The sequence below is a fragment of the Gorilla gorilla genome, chromosome 18, assembly GCF_029281585.2.
Source record: "Gorilla gorilla gorilla isolate KB3781 chromosome 18, NHGRI_mGorGor1-v2.1_pri, whole genome shotgun sequence".
NCBI classification, from domain to species: Eukaryota; Metazoa; Chordata; class Mammalia; order Primates; family Hominidae; genus Gorilla; species Gorilla gorilla.
The window spans coordinates 81,339,416-81,357,671 of record NC_073242.2 but is presented as its reverse complement, the minus strand read 5'-3'; the positions used below and the strand labels follow the sequence as shown (position 1 = coordinate 81,357,671).

The window sequence follows — 18,256 nt, the reverse complement described above, 5'->3', positions numbered from 1 at the left end:
CAAATGCTAAAGAATTAAGTACATAAAGAAAAAAATTGGAGGTGAAGGGAGAATGCATTGTTTTTTCTTCACTGAGAGAGAATCTTTTTATGTTCTTTGAGAACTTCCTTGGTAGAAGTTTAAAAAGTTCCAACTGGGAACCTCTCTGCCTTAAACAAGAATCACTGGCCTGGTGAGTCAGGTAAGATATTGATAGCACAAATTTCCATGCAAATGTGAACGGGAAATGCATGCATATTAGCACCCCTCCACGATTATTCTGAAAAAAAGAGAGAATGACTCACTGAAGCGGAGAGAGCAAAAAAGAGCTAAGTGGGTTATGTTTTGGTTAGAAACTGTTTGGTATTAAATATGAGAAATATAAGAATATAGAATTTATTAAAACAATGAAGTCTGGATGGTTTTCTTCATTTTCCTAAGAGTATGAATAGGAATTTCTAATAATAGAAATTATTTTCAGACTTTTTTTGATTATTGTCATTTTATTGAATATATGTTTTATTGAATATATATGTGGTGCCCTGTTTTACCTGGCTTGCCTATTGTGACTCATCACTGATGTGATGGGAGGACCACCTAGGCTGGCTCTGGATGTTCCAGTAATCAGAGAAGACTTCCTGGAAGGGACAGTATTTTACCCAGGCCTTGAAGGATGGGTGGACTATGAATCATTAGAGATGACAGACAGAGTTTCCAGATGGAACCAACGATTAAAATGACCAAGATGGTAAGCATCAGGGAGCAGGGAAGAGCTCAGTGTGGCTGGAATCTTTTGCCTGGAATGTGTCCTCTACACCTGATCATCATGCCAACACTCACACACACACACACTACAACACCTTCACCTGGTGAACCTCACTCATCCTCGAAGTGTTAGTTTAGGCTCCACTCCCTCCAGGAAGCTTTCCCTGATTTCTCTCCACACAGTGCTATGTGAGGGGCTCGTGATGTAAACTCAGGGGGACCCAGAGCTTGTATTATCAGAGCACTCATCACCTAATAATACCAGTGCCCATTACCTCTCATTTCCAGGAGGACAGACAACTCTTATTTATCCTTATATTTCCCCAACATCTATCACAGTACCAGGAATATAATAAACCCTTAATAATTGTGTGTGTGTGTGTGAGAGAGAGGGAGAGACAAAGAGAGAGAGAGAGAGAGACAGAGAAAGAGAGAGAGACAGAGAGAGAGAGAGAGAAAAAACGGGGTAGAGAATACTTCTGAAACAAATCCTGAGAGACAAAGCACGGAAGACACTGCTCTTCTTCTTACCTGCCAGGTGAGTCAAGTGTTCAGTCATAAGCTCCCATTGTTGGAGGGAGTCTTTAGAAATATCTAAGTCATCCCCTTATTGTAGCAGACATTAGAGAGTTGAGGATAGAGGTAATGAGAAGGAAGGTATCTAAGAAAAGCACACAATTTGCGCCAGTTGGATCACTCTATTGGTTACCCCTCTGGTGCATTTTCCCCGTCCCATGTGGTTACTTTGCAAATAAACAATATAGCATTATTTTTATTTAAGAGCCAGAAGTTTGCAATCCAAGATGCAAAAAAACTGAAGAAAAAAACCGTGGCTAAAATGTCATGCCCTGAAGCATAGCTAAGTCTCACAAAAGTGACAGAATTCATTTGCTTGGAAATATTAAATATAGAATCCAGTCAGCAAACTTCTCTCACTTCTTGCTCCACAGTCTATTGTCACTGTTGTCAATCACAGCTGCTCCATCCCTCGCCCACTCACATTTATATTGAGTGCACCTGTATGACTTTAAGGTACAAGCAGCCATAATAATAAGGGATTTGGAGTAAAGTTTTTCTCGCACTGAATACATAAACCCAGTAAAATATTGGTTTAAAATAAGAGATTGACGGGTGATGAATACATTAATCGTATTGGTGAATATATCAATCAGCTCTACAAAAAGATGTGTTCTTTTAATTTTCTTGTGAGTTATAAGAGCAAACAGATAATATGAACTTGTGACTTCACAGGATCTTCCACGTCTATTCATCCAACACTAATTTAACATGATAGGTCCTTGGGGTGTGGCAGTAAACAATAGACATGGCCATTTACTCTAGGACATCACTGTGTGATGGGTGGATGGATGGTGAATACATAATCACAAATGTAACCATTTGTTCCTGCAGGTGCTGGAAGGAAACATGCAGACATCCCAAGGATCCACGATGGCAGAATCCATTTTCATGTTCAGGCAAGGGCACCCTCCTAAGGAAATTACTCTTAGGACAGTATATTTGTTAGGGTTAGCTAGAGAAACAGAACCAATAAGATGAGATAGATAGATAGATAGACAATAGATAGATAGATAGATAGATAGATAGATAGATAGATAGATAGGTAGATAGATAGAGCGAGCTAGATAATGGATATTTAAAGGAATTGGCTCATACAATTGTGGAGGCTTGGTAAGTTCAAAATCTGCAACTCTGTGTTAGTTTGCTAGGGTTGCCATAACAAAATATGACAGTCTGGGTGCCTTAAACAACAGAAATTTAGAAATTTATTTTCTCACTTTTGTAGGGGCTAGAAGTCCAAGATCAAGCTGTCAGCAGGTTTTTTTTTTTTCTTTTTCCAGAGGACTCTCTCTTTGGTTTGCAGATACCTGTCTTCTCACTCTGTACTCACATGGGCTTTTCTGTGTGTGTGTGTGTGTGTGTGTGTGCGCGCGCACGCACGTGTGTGCCTGCATCCCTGGGCATCTCTTTGTATGTCCAAATTTCCTCTTCTTGGATGAACAGCAGTAAGATTGAGTAAGGAACCATACCAGTGGCTTCATTTTAACTTAATCACCTTTTAAAGACCTTGTTTTCAAATACAGTTTCATTCTAAACTACTGGGGTTTAGGGCTTCAGTGTACAAACTTTGGGGAAAACACAATGAAGCCCATAACAGATAGGACCTGATGGGTAAGTAAGGTTTGCACTGGTGTGTTCTGACAGTGAGACTCATCATAGGCACATTCTCTGTGGGCACTCAGGATGCATTCTGTCTGGTCAAAGTGCAGCATTCACTGTGATGATGAGCTCCTGGTGAATCTATCCAAGGTACGAAGGAGATGTGGAAAGAAGGTCCCTTTTTCCCAGAGAGAACAAAATCTTAAAATGCCCTCCAGCCTCTGGCTAATGCAAACCTGTTGAAGTTATTTTAACCCATATATTTCTAAAATGAGCTTAGGAGATAAGGATCATTGTTGCCCCTGCCTTGGCAACGAGGCAAGTCTAATGGTTAAGTAACTCATCCAACATCATATAGCTAATCAGGTGGGGAGCCAGGATCTCTAACCACTACACAAAAAGGCTTGTCTCCAGGCCAGAGCTCAAGATCAGCAGAGTATGAGCAAGGAAGGGTGTGTGGTAAGAGATGAAGCTGGATAGGGGCCTTATAGGATTCTAGAAGGAAATTGGGCTCGACTTTGAGATCGGTGGGGAGGCTCTGAGAGATTTAAGAGTGAGAACAATAGGATTAGAAAAGTCCTCTGACTGCTATTTGAAGAATAGATTATTTAAGGACAAGAATGCAAAGCAGGAGACCAAGGAGGAGGTTTCCACAGTTTTCTAATGAGAGAGGACATTGACTTGGACCAGGCTTAAGACAGTAGAGATAGGAATAAGTAAAAATTCCAGGTGTATTTTGAAGATGGAAGAAACAAGACCTCGTAATTAATTAGATATTGAGAGATAAATCTTTAAAGAGCTATGATGATATGATTAATTGCATATAATATTCAATTGTATATTATTAAGCAAAATACTTTTAAATTAGAAAACGTCATTATAATGACAAATAATTTATGATAGGCTGAATATATTTCTTTTGTCTAAATAAAATGCTCTGCTGTCAGTTTTTCTCCTTTGCCTCCACTCCCCATCCCCCATTAAGAAAAACGCTAAAGAAAATGTGCTACCCAAAAGTCAGATTACAGCAAAGTCTAGGGTAATTGGCTCATACTCCAGTTCAGTTCCCATAGTTTCTGTGCATGTACCTTTTTTTAAACATCTACAGTATGTGGAGATATAAAATGAGTCCATTTACAGTGACACATTTAGCTCTAAGATGTGTTATCCTAGCCAATATGTTCATAGATGAACTGCCTTTTTGTAAAGTGTGTTTTCTTTATTACTGTGAAAAAGAGGTTTGGGGCCCAGCATGAGGAACTGGGATACAGTGAGATTCATCCTGGGCACATGCTCTGTGGGCATGGAGGATGCATTCTGTCCAGTCAAAGTGCAGCATTCCCTGTGGTGGTGAGCTCCTGGTGAATCTATCCCGGGTCCAGTTCCAGACTGCTTTGCAGCCAAGCTTCTTCTTTGGCAGGGTTTGCCAGTGCTTTGTCATGGGGGAAGGAGGGTGGGATGTGAGCTCTGCATTGGGTCCTAGGTGAGAATCATGCCATTAGTGACAAAGATCTGTGCTGAGGAATGTTAACTGGAGTGAGAAGCAACTGATTAAAATAAAAGATTGAAGAGCCAACGGAATAGAGGCTCCCTGCTCCTCCCCACTACACTGCATGAATACCCTGGCTCTGAGGACGCTCCGACAGGACTGGGCACCACTGGTCCTTCAGGCAGACCTAACTGCGTGCCCGTTCCTGCCTGCATCCTTACCAAGTGGCATTTCCCACAGAAGAGAGTCAAAACCATTCCAACCCTGTAAGGACAAGCTCAAGTGTCATTGCCTCCAGGAAGTCTTCACCAGTACCTCTTTCCTAGCTCATTGGTCCTGAATTCCTCTAGCCTGCTGCTTCCTCCAGCCTGGGATCATGGGTGGTGGTCTGGGATCTCTGTAGGTAGCACATGAACAAGGGATTAAACAATGTCTTACCGTGATGAAGTCACTGCCTTTCGATTCTCTTTCAATTCTTATCTTCAAGGCAAGGGAAAAAGTTCAAGTTTGGTGCTAATATGTCTTTACTAACTTTCTGATGCTTGCTAATCATTTTTTCTTAATAAAGAGAGAGCAGGCCTTGGGCTTAGAGGCTTGGCAGCAGTATCTATCTGGAATTTAATAAGATTGTTTTATTTTTCAGATGCTTTTTATTTATGACAGAGATACCAGCGTTCCATTTATGTTTGTGACACAGATCTTCCTTTAAAAATAAATGTACTTAAGTAAAAAGGGGAATTAAGGGGAAATGCTAAGTGATAGGAGAGGAGTTAGGAAAATAGAGCAAACATTGTGAATAACAAAAGTTTAATCAACACAGATCTAGATAGCTCTCATGCCCTGATGCACAGATAGGCAGGTCTCCACATTCATAGACAACCGAGTCCCGAAAGGTATGTGAGAGAAATACGTGCAATAGGTAGACTTATTATGAAAGCTGACAAAATTACATTTCCTGAGTCCAGTATCTATTCTTTAATTGTCTTCCTTTATATTTGAACTCCTAGTCAACTGTGGTCCAAAGAGCATTCAACTGAGGAGGGAGGCTTGCTAATTTTCCCTCACCTAGTGACGCCCATGCTTGAGCTTCATGAAATTTAAGAGAATTATTATTATATAGTTATATAATCATTTCATGTACTATCTTTTTCTTCTTCTTTACTTTTATTTTTTAAAAGCAGAAAACAATAAAATGGCCATAAATTGTATGAACACTGCTCTAAAAAGATAACAGTAAGACTGAACCTGAACTGTTGCCTACCTGGCCATGCCATATTAATAGCTTACAAGGATCAGATATAGAAATATCAATCACAGGTGGTGTAGAGGTGTCCATGTACAGAGCACAACATTGTATATTAAAAGGATGTTGAGCTTTTATAATTATTGCTATGGTTTTATACAGTGTAATAAGCCCATGATAAATAGGAGCTCATATTTGATCTTAATGAAGTGCTATTTTATATTACTTATTGATTTATGTTTTTCCCCCAAGAAAGTTTTAACCTTCTGAGACTTAGAGACTCATTTAAATGCTTTGACTCCCATACCCTCTTTTCAGGGTGCAGGAGGATGTGTATGATCTTAACCTTTACAGCAAATCTCCCCTTTTGGATGGTGTATTGCAATTTTCTTTTAGAGGATCACACTTAGTCCAGTTCAATGTAGTTTAGAAGGGGCTGACTTCATCTCTGGTTCCATGGGTGGACACTTGATCCACTCTGGTTAAGCAAAATACTGCATCAATGTAACTCATTTGTGAATGGGTACATGATCCAAGCTGGACCAATAAGAGCCCTACCTAGAGTTTTGCTTGAATTGTTAGGATAAAGGAATTTTCTTTCCCGAAGCACCATGGTTATTTTCTGGAGAAATCATGACCAAGAGTGAAGCCAATGCATGGAAAAGCAGAGCTGTGAGTAAGAAAGAAAGCCTGGATAACTCTGTTTGTGCTCTAGTTCAAGCCATTTCTGAAAGTATTACTCTAGAACTTTTCAGTCACATAAACCAACAAATTCCCCCTCCACCTTTTTATGTTTAAGCTAGTTTCAGCTGAGTTTTTGCATTTTGCTCTGGAAGAGTCCTCACTAATACATCTCTTCTTCCCACAAGTACAGTGCCAGGCATGTGATGTGTACTTGGTAAATATGTGTTGATTTGAGTGCTGCCAGTTCCCCTATACTTAGAGCACAGGATGGTGTAATCTTTTTTTTAATATGCTTTCAGTTCTGGGATACATGTGCAGAACATGCAGGTTTGTTACATAGGTATACACGTGCCTTGATGGTTTGCTGCACCCATCAACCCGTCATCTACATTAGGTATTTCTCCTAATGCTATCCTTCTCCTAGCCCCCAACCCCCTGACAGGCCCCGTGTTGTGATATTCCCTTCCTTGTGTCCATGTGTCCTCATTGTTCAACTCCCACTTATGAGTGAGAATATGTGGTGTTTGGTTTCCTGTTCTTGTGTTAGTTTGTGGAGAATGATGGTTTCCAGCTTCATCCATGTCTCTGCAAAGGACACAAACTCACAGGATGGTGTAATCTAAATGGCCCTGGAATATGAGTCTAAAGATTTAAATCATTGTCTCATTCAGCACATGTTTACTGAGTATTTCCTTAGTGCCGGGCACTGTTCTAGCTTCTGGGAATATTATTGTGAGCAAATAAAGTCCCATTTTAATGGAAAGAATATTCAAATAGAAGAATATATAATATGTCAGGTGGTGATATATTATATGCAGCTATGAACAAAGACTTGCTACCAAGTAGGTGTGGAGACTTTGAGTGAGCCACTTTATCATTCCGAGTTTCAGTTTTCTCATATATAAAAAGAAGAGTTGGAGTTGCAATTCTCTCTCTCTCTCTCTCTCTTTTTCCCCAGGAACACAACCACCACCCACACAAACAATATTTCCATTTCTCAACACACTTTTATAAACCTTAATCCTGAAGCACACCTGAAAATATATTTGTTGGGAGCTGATATTTCCAGGAAATTTTATTTTTTCCTGTGTTTATTGGTAAATTTCTCTTTGTACAATTTTGAGATCTATGAATCCGTTCTTGTTCAGGTTTCCCAGAAATGAGCTGGATTCCCACGGGGTTTTGGGGCTGCCTCAACTAGCTGAATTCCCTTGAGGTCTTCACCTGAGAATGCTGTCTGAGTCTACCTGTTCTGTCTGCAAGTTATTCCTGAAGTCAGTGACAGTTGGTCGCTCAGTCACCTTTCATTTGGTGAAAAGCTTCTGTTATCTCTGAACCTTGGCTAAGTTGAGACATCCTTTTCCCCCCACACAGCTCCTCAGTTAATCACTTTACTTATCACTATCTCTGGTCTTGCCTGCCTCTTCCTATAAGTTTTCAGAGTCCTCAGAACTTCTCTCCCAGTGGAAATGGTCTCAGTAGCACTACTGCTGCTGCCTTTTAAAGTGATACCATAAATAAAATTTGGCTCTGAAGAGTGAATCACATCCTGTGCTTCTCAAGTGATGTTTGTAGACCTTATTTCTATATTTGTATATTATTTGAAAAAATATTTATTGAGCATATACTATGTGCCTGTGGATGCTGCATTGCTGTGTTTCCTCCAAATCCCTTGTTCTTCTCTCCAGTAGGAGTAGGAGAGAATTAAACTTGCTTTTGGGCAACTACCTTCTTATTCTCATCACACTTACTGTTCTCTCCATTTTGCATACTACATGCACACTTAGCCCACCACTCCTTATTCCTATATCTCATCACAGCTAGAGGTCCAATGCCTCCTTTCCAGACAATTCCCAGGATGTCTTCCAGACCACTAAGACATCAGGCTCTTGGAAAAACATATCCTTTAGTTTTTTCTAAAAGCCTTTTGGAAGATGACTGTGAGTCCTTTGGGAGGGATTCCTCAAGAGGTGATTTTGATCTTGGGAGTATGGTATACCCTTCATAAACCCTTCCTGGGCATTCTGCTCATAGTATTAGCTTATTTCAGGCTGAAAGCCCTTGAATGGTGCACTGAAGGGATTCATTGTCCATTTATCCCCCACCTGCCATGACATTGGTAGGCCGTAGTTTGGGAATCTCCAGCAGCAACAGCATAGTTTGTATAATCCTAGGCAGCCCTATTTTAGTTCCATCCTGCTGATTAAGTCACATGGCCTCCACCATGTTTGTCTCTGAAATGCATGTCAGAATCACTGCTCTGGTTCCATGACCATGCTATTTTGTGCCATTTCTCCTAAGGAGGGAGACTGCACCTGATTTTTCTTAATCTTCCCAGCACCTTCTCACTGCTTTGCATGCACAGAGTGCCCAGTGAATGTTTTCACAATTGGATTTTGAATCAGTTACTTGGATAGCTGTTGACAATATCCCAGCTTCTTGATAAAGTAAAACCTTATGTTAGTCATTGAATTTCTACCAAAGGCATTGCAAACTGGTTATTGATTTTCTTTTATAAAAAAGAGAAATAAATCTACCATTTGATACTTACTCTGGCACTAAAATGTGAGCTAGGGCAGTCAGCTATAACTCAAAAGTCACATGAAGCACTTATTAAATTAAAAATAAAAATAAGAGAATAAACATCAGATCGGGATTTAGTTAACTTTAAACAATAGCTAACTGCACAATCTTGAGAAAGTCTGGAGCCCTCTCCATAATTTGGGGGAGGTTTTTTGTTTGTTTGTTTGTTTGAGATGGAGTCTCACTCTATCATCCAAGCTGGAGTGCAGTGGCGCGATCTTGGCTCACTGCAACTTCCGCTTCTTGGGTTCAAGCAATTCTCTTGCCCCAGCCTGCCTAGTAGCTGGGATTACAGGCACCCATCACCATGCCCAGCTAATCTTTGTATTTTAGTAGAGACAGGAGTTTTACCATGTTAGCCAGGCTGGTTTTGAAGTCCTGACCTCAAGTGATTCACCCTCCTTGGCCTCCCGAAGTGCTGGGATTACAGGCATGAGCCACCACCCATAGCCACTTTTTTGGGGTTAACTCCTTATGTTTTTCCCTCTTTCTCCATTGCTCGTTCACATAGGCTACCTTAGAGCTGTCCTACTCTGTGTCAATGTCAGCATGAAGCTCAGTTTCTTCACTGTTTCCACCAAAATTCATGTACACACAGCCATTTTGTGAATTTTGTAACATGAAAGAACTGGGATAGGTGAGAGAGAGAGTGCTTGGAGAACATACATTTGTCTGTCTTGCTGGATATACCCATATTCTTTCCTTTTATTTTTTTCCTCCCTCCTTCAGTGGAGAAACCAGTTAATTCTTCCCCTTGTTTCACAACCAACTCTTCCACCTATATGTGTGCCCTCTTCAATCCAAATCATTTTTCTGAACAGTCCACTTCCTAAGAGTACTGGTATCATAAAAATGTCCCCATCTTATGATGCAGAAAATGTGTTTCCCATATTTAATATGGGCTTCCAGTGAAGTTGCTCCCATCTGAAACTCCACTTCTCTCCAGGACAGTACACTAGAAATGGGGTGAAACTTGCAGTTGGAGTGAAACATTAAAAAACCAAAAAGTTGGAGGAACTGATCTTCAGCACCCAAGCTCCAAAAAAAAAAAAAAGCTACGCGACAGCTCCTTCCCATGACTTCTGCTTCTGCAGGGCAAGACCTGCGAAACCTCTGGAGACTTACGGCATGAAATCTAAAGAGCCACATGTCGACTGTGGGAGAGTTAAGTTCCTAGCCTGGGGCAAATGCCTTATGATGGGGATGTCCCTTTACATCCCACCTGTGCATTGAGAAAGAAGTCAGAAGCTTTCCAAGAAAGGTTATATAATGAGTCTCCATCGATGGCTCTATGGAATAGACTATATTAAAACAAATGCAGTAACTGGAAGCCCCATCTTTAACCACCAGAAAGGTCTTTTCCCTCCGAAATGGTAGTGTCCCAGTTTAGAAGGCTAACTGCCAGAAGTTTATTGTGTGCAAGTGTAGCAATTTCTAGTTTCCGCAGGATGAAAATTAGGTGAAGGGTACTCGATAAATGCTTGCAAATTATGATGCTCTGGCAGCAGCAGTGCATATCCATGCTTGAGCCCAGCATGGTGCTGACTCCTGCTCTCCCAGTGGAAACCCAGCTACTCTGCCAACACTCCTTGCTGTGCAGCCTTCAAGGAGGGCTTCCTCTTAGCTGCAATGCAGCCTTGCAGTGGCTTGCTAGAAGTGTATAGTGAGGCAGGCAAATAAATGGTGGAGAATCATCAACTTGGCCAAAGGAGTGTTGGGTCCATGTGTTCATTGGATTCTAGATGAAACCAAAAAATATATTAGATCATGGAACCTCCAGGGCTATGGGCTCTAGACCAGGAATCAATAAGCAATGTGACCTGTGGGCCAAATCTGGGTATTGGCTGTTTTTGTACAGCCTGCAATCTAAGAATTATTTTTACATTTTTAAACAAACAAAGAATATGTGGCAAAATATGTAGGTGGTCTGCAAAGCCTAAAATATTTACTAACTGGCCCTTTAAATGAAAAGTTTGCCAACTCTGCTCTAGGTCAATAATATTCGATCTTGGCTACACACTAGGATCACCCAGGGAATCTTTAAAAACAAAACAACACAGATAAATAACTCTGCCTTTGAATAGGGAAGAACAAACTTTTCTTCTGTCTATATGCACACTCAACACAGAATACCTCTGTGACCAAACGTGTAGGGTCCACACCAATTTGCTATGGACACCAACTTGGTTTTCTATGATTCAATTCAATTCTGACACTTACCAGAGTTAGCAGGAGACCCCACAGGTTAAGAGCTCAATCCTACAAGACTGCTCCCACTTCAAATGTTGATGGAAAGTCCAGGTTGTCATGTGTGCTTCTTACCAATAGCTGTAAACCAGAGGTTCATACCATTCCCTCCTGGGTTTGACCATTTGCTAGAATGGCTCACAGAACTCAGAGAAAGTTCATTTACAACATTATTGCTTTAATATAAAGGATGCAACTTAGAAACAGCAGGATGGAAAAGATAAGTAGGGCAAGGTATGGAAAAGGGGTGTGGAGCTTTCACACCCTCTCTGGGCATGACCTCCATGTGGTCAGCAACCTGGAAGCTCTCTGAAGATCTTCTGTTAAGATTTTTTTCTTGTGGAGGCTTCATTACATAGACATGATTGATGAAATAATTGCCCATTGCAAATTAAGTCAACTTCCAGCCACTTTCCCTTCCCTGGAGATCAGGGTGGTGGGTGGTGAAAGTTCCAACCTTCTAATCACATGGTTGGCTCCCCTGGCAACCAGCCCCGCATCCTTAGAGGTTTTCCAAAAGTCACCTCTTTAGCATAAACTCACCACTTAGGACATTCCAAGGACTTTAGGAGCTCTGTGCCAGGAATAGAGACCAAGAGCAAATATATATTTATTATAAATCACAATATCACAGCTCTAAACTAACCTACTGAATTCGGCTTTCCAAAATGTCACTTGCATTTTTGTAAACCTCTCCAAGTAATTCTGATGTTTATCAGTGTTGAGACTGATGTATATGCTTTACTTTTAAAAAGATCCTCATTACGGACCTTTGCACTGTGCCCCATTTAGCGGAGTGTCAGGTCTACAGTGGATTAATCACAGCTTGTTTCAGCAGAAGGGATGTTTGAGGCAGGACTGATTAAGAGAAAGGCTCCAAGAAAGCTTTTACTTTGCCCAGGGAAAATGTGAAGAGTTACAACAAAGCTGACATTTATTGAGCACTACTGTATTTGCTAAACACTTTATGTACATTTTCACATTGATTCTTTCAGCAACTCTATAAAATAAATTATCACGAGGTAAATGAGGCTTAAGAAGGTTAAGTAATCCGTCCAAGATTACCTAGTTATTAAGTGGTAGATCTGGGATTTGAACCTGGATATGCTGTACCTCCAGGCTGTCACTGAGCGGAACCTCCAACCTCCAGAACCTGGAGATCTGACAGACCATCTTGGGAGTCACGGGGCGCAATGCATGAAATTCATCAGCTGATACTCTTGCTCTTAAAAAGGGCTTCAGATCTGGGGATCTGGGGCCTCCTGTCTTGGGAGGATCAATGTGGCAGGGGGCATCTGGATCTTAGCCCCTCACTCACCTGCAGTATTTCTCTCTGGTTTTGTAGACTCGCATCCTTTCCAGGCCTAAAATGCCACACACAGAACTCTACCCCTTTAGACCTTAGGACGTTGTAGAAAGCATGCACCTGCCCACTGCAATGAAGGTTAGGCAAACATAAGGTATAACCCCAATGGTGCCCTCTGGAGTTGTCCAATGCAGAGTCCCTGATACTGATTAATTTTATGGAGGAAACTGAGCCTTAGTGAGATTCACGAACTTGCTCAAAGTTGCAGGGATTCTAAAGGGTGATGTCTGTCTAAGGCCCATCCTCCTTCTGTGATGTCATCACTGCCCTGACTGCTGCCAGTTCATGGACTCATCTGATTCCGAAGGGTCTCTTTTCCCTTCTCTATCCATTTCATTGGAAAGTCACTGGGGGCTTTCCCAATGAAGGAACTGTCCAGTGATTCCTGTAGCCTCCTCGTGAGATTTGGGTATGAGCTGCCCTTTCTTCCATCTCTCAGTGGCCTGGTTCCTGTTGAAGATTTTTTCCCCTTCAAGGAGGCCCAACTGCAGCCACATTGTCAATTGCTCACTGGTTACCATGGAAACAGGTCTCAAGAGGGACTGCTTTTCTCCCTCCCTGAATGAGGCATATAGGGCTTTGTGAGGGGCAGCGCTTCCCCTTTCATGGCCAGGAGAAGGACTGGCCTTGGGTGATGAGGTTTATACTATTTTACCTAGTGACTCCCCCTCTTTGTCAGCATGACATTGCCAATTTCTCATTCTGGAGAACAACTGTTCTTACTTGGAGGACACATCCTCTCTTTTTTGATGGTTAAAAGGCCTTCTCTTTTACAAAATGATTATGATAGTAGAAAGAATGGTTTAAAAGATATCATCACGTTAGTAAAGTAAAAAGTTTGTTGCCACACACAACAACATGGATACATCTCAAAATTCTTATGATGGGTGAAAGAAGCTTTGCCAAAAAGAGCACATACTCTGATTCCATTTACATAAAATTTGAGAAAGTGCAAATTCATCTAGAGTGACAAAAATCAGATCAATAGTTGCACAGGCTAAGGCGGAGGGAAGGATGGATTATAAAGGGGCACAAGGAAATTTTTGGGGGGGTAAGAATGTCTTGATTGTGGTGATGCTTTCACAGGTGTATGCATATTTCATGGACACAGGGAGGGTAACAACACACACTGGGGCCTGTTGGGGGTTGTGGTGAGGAAGAGCATCAGGATAAATAGCTAATGTATGTAGGGCTTAATACCTAGGTGATGAGTTGATAGAGGCAGCAAACAACCATGGCACACATCTACCTTTGTGACATACCTGCATTTCCTGCACATGTATCCTGGGACTTAAAATTAAATTAAAAATAAGCCCATCGCATGGTGCATGTTAAGTAGATGCAATTTAGTGTACTTCTGTTAGGCCTCAATAAAGCTGAAACAAAGTAGCAATCTTGTTGGTTCTCAATTTTTATTTTTACTTTTTGCTTTTTAAAAAAGTTTTGTAGAGACAGGGTCTCACTATGTTGCCCAGGCTGGTCTCAAACTCCTGGCCCCAACTGATCTTCCTGACTCAGCCTCCCAAAGTGCTGAGATTATAGGTGTGACCCACCAAGCCCAGGATACCAACATCTAGCAAGCACAGGGCCCTGATGTAAACAGTTCTGGATACAATGATGAAGGAGGCGAAGCCTGCTTCTGTTGTCTTCTCTAGACTCAACCCCGACTCCCAGTATTCTCCATTACAGCAGAAGGAGATTCCATAACTAATTAGCGTTAAGATATCTGGAGACTTAATGGAGCCTGTTTCCTAAGAGTATTTACATTTTACAAATAATTCCTGGGAGTAGTCATGTTTTATCTGGAAGCAGCAATCTTCAGTGGTGGAATTTTAAGTTGCAAGCTACCTAGTCTAAGTAGTACTTTGAGACTCTTTATATTTGATCGTCTTTGTCAAACATGGTGATTGATGATTCCTTCTGTATTCCTGGGGCCTTTTGTTGTGTTTTGGCCTATTTATTATACTTACCATTTCTGTTTCCATAGTTATTATTCTGCCCAGAGTTTTTTATGTAAATATGATGTACTGTAGTCATAAACATAAATAAATATATAGGTAGTTATAAATATATATGTATGTGTATCTGTATGTATGTGTATGTGTGTGTATATGTGTGTGTGTATATGTGTGTGTGTATATGAAATGGCATAGTATTTGAACATAATCTACATAAATTTTCCCCCATAATTTAAATCATCTCTGGATTAATTAGAATACCTAATACAATGTAAATGCTATGTAAATAGATGTTATACTGTATTTTTTATTAGCTTATATTTTTTACTGATTTTTAAAAATACTTTTTATCCAGTTTGTTGAATCAGAGGATGTGGAATCCACAGATATGGAGGGCCAACTGATTGTATGCACACACATATATATGCATTTATACATTTATTTATATTTATAACTACAGTTTTGATTCATGAGGGCAAAATCTGAATGGATAAAGCATTGAGTAAAATATCTTTGCAGGTTGTACATATTTGTTCAACATCAAAATAAACCTCATCACTTACTGTGCACTCAGAACTATTCTAGCAACTAGACATACAAACAAAAGTAAGACATAGTCTCTGACTTGGAGGCATTAATAATGTAGTATGGGATGTAACTCAGTAAGTGGGTCATTGAAATGAAGTGGGATATACCGGCATCCTTGGAGATATCGTGGGTCCTAGTTCCAAGCCACTGTAATGAAGCAAATATTGTGATAAAATAAGTCACGTAAATATTTTTGGTTTCTCTGTGAGTATAAGTTATGTTTACGCCATACTGTAGTCTATGACATGTGCAATAGTATATGTCTAAAAATATAAATACTTTAAAATACTTTATTGTTCAAAAATGCTAACTATCATCCGAGCCTTCAGTGAATCATGATCTTTCTGCTGGTGGAAAGGTCTTGCTTCAGTATTGATCACTGACTATTTAGGATGGTGGTTGCTGAAGATTGGGGTAGCTGTGGCAAGTTTTAAAAATATGACAATAATAAAGTTTGCCATATCCATTGACTCTTCCTTTCACAAAAGATTTCTCTGTACCATGCAATGTTGTTTGAAAGCATTTTACCTACAGTAGAATTCCTTTTAAAATTCAAGTCAATCCTCTCAAACACTGCTACTTCTTTATTAACTAATGATGTAATATTATAAATCCTTTATTGTCATTTCAACAATATTCATAGCAGCTTCTATTTTATCTCATGATAAAACTTCTCATTCTTCCAAGTTTTATCATGAGATTACAGCAATTCATTCCCATCTTTAGGTTCCACTTCTAGTTCTACTTCTCTTGCTATTGCCACCACATCTGCAGTTACTTTCTCCACTGAAGTCTTGAGCCCCTCAAAGTCATCCATGAGGATTGGAATCAACCTCCTGCAAACACCTGCTAATGTTGATATTTTCACCTCCTTCCATGAATCATAACTGTTGTTAATGACATCTGGAATGGTGAATCCTTTCCAGGGAGTTTTCAATTTACTTTGCCCAGATCCATAGAGGAATCACTATCTATGTATGGCAGCTGTAGCCTTATGAAACGTATTTCTAAAATAATAAAACTTGAAAGTCAAAATTGACTTGATGTATGGGCTCAGGGCATAGGGAAGCCCGAGGAGAGGGAGAGAGATGGGGAAATGGCTGGTCAGTAGAGTAGTCAGAACACACATAAAATTTATCAATTAAGTTCATTGTTTTATATGGATGAGGTTTGTGGTACCCCAAAACAATTATAATAGTAACATCAAAGATCACTCATCACAGATCACCACAATGGTTATAATAATAATAAAAAGGTTTGAAATGTTGTGGTAATGAACAAAATGTGATATAGAGACATGTGTGAGCATGTGCTGTTGAAAATATGGCACTGATAGACAACACAGTAAAACAATATCCACAAGGTGCAATAAGGTGAAGTGCAATGAAGCGACATGTGCTTGTATGCTAAGATCTTAGTAAGCACAGGAAAATAGGACCTAGGGCAGCCATTGGGGTGTCAGCAAACAGCTCTGGAAAGAGGTAATAGCTATGCTAAATTCCAAGGAGCTGCGGAGTTAGTCAGCAATGAAGTGAGAGAAGGACTCGCCTGGAAGTGGTTCTTTTGCAAGCCTGAAAGAATGCATTATTCTGGAATGTCCCCTGGGTCCTGGGAGGAGAACAACCTGAAGTGATATTTAGAAACTAGATTATGATTATGTGTTGTCATATGGCCAGTGGGCAGTCTTTGTGAGGTTTCAAGCAGGGTAGTGCAGAAATCAAAATTTAAATTTAGAAGGATCATTTTGGCTATTGTAAAGCTGTTTTATATGCAGACAAGTTAGCAGTTGAGAATCAGGTGAGGAGACTCCTGTGGCAATCTAATGAAAGGCAATGGTGCCCTGAACACTAGGATACTGGGATAGGGATGGAGGCCAAGGATATATTTGAAAGGTACTAAGAAGGTAGAATCAGCAGGACTAGATTAAGTGGATTGATTGGATATAATTGCGGGAACCGTATAGAAGGGAAAGCCAGGAATGACACCCAATGCTTGGCCTCATGTAACTGCGTGGTTAGTTAATGGAGGATGTGCTCACGTTTATGTAAGGTTAAAGGAGATGATGAGTTCTACAAGGACTGTTGAGTTGGAGGCAGGAGAGACTCATCTAGAAATCAAGGAGATCACATTTAGGCATCTGGAACTCAGGAAGCAGGTTCAGCCTGTAAATACAGATTTAGCATATTGATGGAACTTGAAACCATCAGAAGAGGATAAAACAGTAAACACAAGTTGAATTAAATTCTCAGTGATAGGTTATTTTAGTCAAGACTTTGTCATATGTCGCCGGTGATTTTTTGTTTGCACAGCAAAGAAAGAAGTCAGTAATTAGTGGCAGGTATAACTGAGAACTATTTTTTTTTTACTGTAAAGATGGGCATGGCTATTGGGGATTGAAATGTGGTGTTTGGATTAGAGCTGCAAAAGTCCCACTCCATGAGTTTTTATCTGATTGTACACATTTAGGCTTTTAGAAAATGTTTCCTTGTCAATCTTCCCACTACACTTGAGACATACCTCTATGAGAGGAGTCAATAACCTTGGCTGATATCATATATTTACATTATGCCCTTGTGCATTAAGCCCCTTGAGGCCAGGTGCCAGCACGGCTTATTTAAGTTTTCGCATGCATTGAAAGATTGGTCTGCTAAACCGACTGCTTCCTCTCCACAGTTCCCATGTTGAGTTTCCTTGCAAATTACTCTTGACTCCCACATTGACTTTTGTGTATTCACGAGAGCAAATTTAAATGGAGAGGTATTTGTATTCAACTGAAAGAAGAATTCTACTTATTTTTTACATAAAGAAAAAATAATAATGGATTTTGTATAATGTGTTGAATGCTGAATTTATACGTGTGTCTTTGTGGCTTATCATAATCTAAACTACTGGACAGATGTTCCTGTTGGTTTTCGTACAAACGCTGAAGAGATCCCTTTTAATTTGGTCCATGGACTCTGTGATTTTCCTTAGCTTGCCAGACCACATATTCATTCTCCATAATCACCCAGAAAAGTAACCAAAGGTCTCTTTGTTTCTGTCAAATGCTAAGATACACCAATCATATCAGAACGGTGTCCGTTTGTGTTCACATCTTAATTTTCAGCCAACTGTTTTTGTGTTTACAGTCTGCGTTAATTAATTTAGGGCATCATGAAAATGGTTTGTGTTTGGTG

The 18,256-nt window shown here is 40.2% G+C and overlaps 1 long non-coding RNA gene across 2 annotated transcripts; it reads right to left on the bottom strand.

Annotated features, from left to right (window-relative positions):
• Positions 1 to 4,116: 4,116 nt before the first annotated feature.
• Positions 4,117 to 12,720, bottom strand: LOC129527453 (uncharacterized). 2 transcript variants are annotated; one of them, XR_008672431.2, is made up of 3 exons: positions 12,487 to 12,720; positions 4,727 to 4,808; positions 4,117 to 4,401 (listed from the first exon to the last, which is right to left on the bottom strand). It is a non-coding gene; the product is annotated as an uncharacterized lncRNA (long non-coding RNA). The 2 variants fall into 2 exon arrangements; XR_008672432.2 differs by lacking the exons at positions 4,117 to 4,401; positions 4,727 to 4,808 and adding exons at positions 10,525 to 10,659; positions 11,142 to 11,249.
• Positions 12,721 to 18,256: the final 5,536 nt, after the last annotated feature.